The sequence below is a fragment of the Alligator sinensis genome, unplaced genomic scaffold, assembly GCF_000455745.1.
Source record: "Alligator sinensis unplaced genomic scaffold, ASM45574v1 scaffold570_1, whole genome shotgun sequence".
Lineage (NCBI taxonomy): Eukaryota > Metazoa > Chordata > Crocodylia > Alligatoridae > Alligator > Alligator sinensis.
The window spans coordinates 1,491,117-1,495,857 of record NW_005841997.1 but is presented as its reverse complement, the minus strand read 5'-3'; the positions used below and the strand labels follow the sequence as shown (position 1 = coordinate 1,495,857).

The following is a 4,741-nucleotide window of genomic DNA, read 5'->3' as shown; positions in this document are numbered from 1 at the left end:
TAAAAGGGCTGGAGCTGGGGCGAGCAGGGCAGCCATGGGGCAGGGGTTGGGGGGGGACTCGTGACACAGCCCCTCCTATGCAGTGTGGGGCAGCAGGGATTGCCTCCCCACTGGGCAGCAGCCAGTGAGTAGGGGCTGTTTTTAAAGCACCAGGAGCTGGGGTGGGCAGGGGATGGGGCCTGGCAGGGGTTCCCCCATTTTCCCCTCCCTCCTCCTCCAGCCCCCCTGCCCCCTACTTACCAGCATGGAGTCCTGGTCCAGCTCCCTGCTCAGAGAGCTTCAAATTGATTTGGACCTTTTAATTGGTCCCCTGATTTGATTTAGATTTGGAGATTCAGCCACCAAATCGGGTAGAATCTCCTCACAGTCGAATCAGCACCCAAAGCTTTGCACAGCCCTACTGGCAGAGAAGAGGGAGCAAGTACTAAAGACAATCTGGTGCCTTGGGAGGGCCCTGGGGAAGGGGGTATACAGAGAACTAACAACTGCTTATGTGAAACGTGGAGGAGCCCTGGGGGATTGAGTATGCCTAAGAGGACAGTGTATGATGGCCCATGAAGGGCCTGGGGCATAGGTACACCCCACGGACCAAGCACTGTTTATGAGAGCCCAATACAGGTCTGCTTTTGGGGGGTTTTTTCTCTGCTCGTTTTGGTAATAACATTTGGTGGACTAGGATGGTACAGAGACTGCACAGCAGAATACCCAGTACCTTGCGATTTTCTATGCATTTTTTCTGTCTCTGATTTCTATTTCTTTTGTTGATTTTGGAGCAGGAGGCAGGCAAAAACCCCTTTTTAGGTGGAAGGTGTGGGAGAAGGTCAGAGCCCAGACAGCCAGGGCCCTGACTAAATCAAGGCAGGCCAGAACCCAACAGGGGCTGAACACTGCCTGATAGAGAAGAGCAGATCCTGGCACTGCCCAGTCAGACCTGTGACCAGGGGAAGGGTAGGGGGAAGTAAAGCACCTACAGCCCAGGCACAGATTACCTAAGGCAGCCTTCTCAAAACAGCATCTCAATTATAACACAGAGACAGGGCAGGCAGCTGGGTGCCATCTACTAGGGGGCACCCAGCTGCCCCTGGAGATGCACCCTGTTATACCAGGTCATTAACATCATTTTCCTTTTAACTAATGCAATGGGAACAAACTTCAAAAAGCATACATCATATTTTCTGACTACACAGAGCTACAGTTTCCAAATGGAGAATGAATAATGCTTATAGAGGAACATTTTCTAATCCATGCAGCCTATCGAATCAAAATGCATTTCCAGAACAGCTTGTCAGAAAATTATATTAAATAGTTATTTTGTTGCTTGTTCTTTTCATAATAACATTTCATGTCAGTCTAATTTCTAAGTCTTTCCACCTCTGAGAGCTGTTAATATGGAGCTGCTTAATTCTTTAGACACACTCCAGGTTTTTGGGGGTGACAAAGCACAATGGTATTATATTTGAAGCCTAATCATAGTCTGTTTCCAAAGTGAGGTTTTGAGATTCCACTCTTATCATTCAGGCAGAGCATTAGAAATGTTTTAGACTGCTTTAGTTTTCAGAGGCTCCCAGAACAAATGCCATATGTCAGTATTTAACACGAAGAAAGATTTAATTCCTACCCAGAGTCTCTTTTATCAGCCTACATGCACCTGGATTTATATAAAATTGGGGCTGTTAAGATTGGGTGGTGCCCACGGGTCCATAAATTAACTTCCACCCTTATTAATATTTAACACATTTCATACCAACTAGATTCAGCAAGTCATCGGTACTTCTGTTCTTGTGTGCCTGCCTCAGAAGCTTCTGGAAAGTTTAGTCAAGGCCGTAACCTAAGGGCAGAGTTGCAATATGGCATTATATAAACCGTTTTAATTCATGTAATCATTTGTTAAATGCTTTTAAGGTATTTAAAAACTACAGCATAAACAAATGCCAAGGCAACACTTGCTTTTTCCAAGCAAGGCCCCTTAAAAACTGAAAATTGACTCCACTTGTTACTTAATTGCTGCTACCTTTGGATGGGGAGGGGGGCGCAATTTGCAGATAGAATATTTATAAGGCTTCTGGCAGATGTTTTGTTAAAAACGCAACGGGATCTGAACTACAGCTGTGGGATCAGACCCCAATTGCACCACATTGCCAATTCAGGAAGCACAGGATCATGCACTAGCGAGCTGGGTGCTCAGTGCCCGCGTGGCTGGGAGCCCTGGTCATCTGATGGGAGCTCCCAGCCACAGGAGCACATGGAGCCCTTGGGGCCGGCCACATTTGTGATGTGATGGGAGCCAGCACTTCTGTGTAATAACTTTGTGGCTTATTCTATTTGATCACATTATTAAATTGAGCGAGTGTGGCTGGGTTACTACTTAAAAGACACTAAGTGGTTAATCCTGTCTTAAACATAACATCTGTCAGGGGTCTAAGAAATGCCACAAGCTTCGCTGCTGCTGTCCAGCTTTCCAGTCAGTTTAGCCCTCTACAGATAAAGGCTGCCATGGGTATAGTCATCACCTTCCGATGCAGTCTTTCGCAATTAATTCATCCAAGCATTACTTTTATTTGCTCTTCTCTGAGGTGTGTGTCCTTACACTTGTTTGTTGCAACTGCCTTCTGCCAGAAATTCAATTTAGTAGGTGTCAGGAGATCGCAACATTTTCTGGTAAAATACTGTCAATCATTATGAATGTATTTATTGGCTGAACTAGATCTTCAGTGGAAGGCGCTGACTACCTGTAACCAATACTTCCCTTCCCCTCAAGGAATCACAGTGGCTTGGAGAATTTACTTGAAGCAGGAGCTAAAAATCTGAGCTGGTTCATATGGAGAAGAATTTGACTGCCACATTTTCCAGATGTTTCCTTATAGCAAGTGTGGGGTTTAATCTTAGATGGAGGGGATTATTTGTTAGATGTATATGCTGCCCTTCTGAATAGGCTCAGGACAGTTTACAATAAAAGAATACAGACACAGAATAAAACACTACAATAAGAACAAGTAAACGGTCCCCCTTCCATCCTTAAGAAAAACAGCCTGTTAAAAAAAACAAACAAACCCCACCTTACCCGCGTCCACAAATTCTAACCACTATCTCTGACTGCCCCCAACCTAACTCACGTCTTTTTTTTTTATACAGGTAGCACAACAGCAGTTCTTTTTAAATGCACGCACTCCCTAACAGATAGATATCTGCACCGAAATTACTTAAATTAGCCCTCCTGGCTTGGGACAGAACTAACACATAAATCAGTATCAGTGATTGGGCAAGGACCCAGGTTGCCCATTTGCTGTGGTAAGATCCAGGTTTGCTCTTTTAAAGGAGAAAAATGTGGGAAATGGTGGGTTTCCCCTTGCAGGCTGGAACTGCCAGCCTGCAAGGGGCAGGAGGATGGTGGTCAAGTTGGGAGCATAATGTGCACATGTATGCACACACGTGGCCACCAGGCAGCCTGGAGAGCAGCTCCTGCAGGTAAGTCGGGACTGGAGGGGAGTGGGAATTGAGGCCCCCATAGTGAGGGATGGAGGGAGAAAAGGAGCGAGTCACGTGGGGCTGGGGCTGCTGCCCAGCCCAGACAACGCTCGGAGCTGGAATGCGCAGTCACAGGGCCCAGGCAGGGAGCAGGATGGAGATGCGGGTGGCTCATTGCAGGAGATAGAGGGCACGTGACCCCCAGATTTGTGCATGGGGCAGATGTGGGCTGTTTGCTGTAGGCTTAGGCTTCCTGCTCTGCAGCACTACAGGTAGGACTCAGCATGGCAAGGCAGAATAGGGCTGGGCAGGGAAGCTCAATACTGCTGCTGCAAGCCCAGCGCTGCCATGGGGAGGCATCCCCTGCCCACCTGGCAGCAGCACGAGGCACAACTCCATGCCACCACCCCTGCTGCTGGTGGGTGGGCAGGGGGTGCCTCCCCATGGCAGTGTGGGGCTCATGCTGGCAGCACTGAGCTTGGAACCTCCCTGCCCTGCCCTGCCACAGGTCCCAGTTGCTGGGCTGTGAAGGCCCTGGGGGGAGGGCAGCAGGGTGGGGTGCCCTGAGCCTGCACCCCTCCATGGGCTCCACTCTAGCTGTGCTGCTTCTGGGGGGACAGGAAGCCAGGCTTCATGCTACACTCCACTAAAGCAGCTGCTGTCTCCTGCAGGCAGTGACCAGGACTTGGGCACTGCTGTATGGGACAGGGGGCTGCACACCTGGTTCTCTGGCCCTATAGCCCTGGCAGTGGGGCCTCCCTCATCCAGCAGAGCTGGGGGGCACCTTGCTGTGGGTGGGGTGATGGATTTTGGCATTAAAAATCAGAAAATTAATGAATTTTAAATAGAGGCAACCAGGATCCCTGGTGATCAGAAACTGGTTCAAATCTGTAACCAAAACAAAGTTCAGTGCTCTTAAACCACTTTCAAAATAGCTGAAACCAGTTTAAGATATACCTGAATGGATGTAGCATCAGACTTAACTGATTTAGGTTAAATTGGTTTATTGACCTTCTGTCCCAGATCCCCTCCACATTCAAGCGGTCTGTTCCAGCCAAGAAGGGAGGCAGGCTCTAACACCCCTTGGCTTCTGGCAGACATGTGGCTACATTTCTGGAATCAAAAGTGAATGTCTGTTCACTTGCTTAAATCAGTTCCATCTACACATTTCTGGAATGGGCTCCCGAGGGAGGTGGTGCTCTCCCCTACCCTGGGGGTCTTCAAGAGGAGATTGGATATGCATCTAGCTGGGGTCATCTAGACCCAGCACTCTTTT

General features: G+C 48.5%; 1 long non-coding RNA gene across 1 annotated transcript in view; it reads right to left on the bottom strand.

The window, feature by feature from the left end:
- LOC112549923 overlaps window positions 1-2,171 on the bottom strand; it is a 10,919-nt gene extending 8,748 nt beyond the window's left edge. The window contains exon 1 of the long non-coding RNA XR_003093552.1: window positions 1,745-2,171. This is a non-coding gene — a long non-coding RNA (uncharacterized LOC112549923). The remainder of the gene's footprint in view (window positions 1-1,744) is intronic.
- Window positions 2,172-4,741: the final 2,570 nt, after the last annotated feature.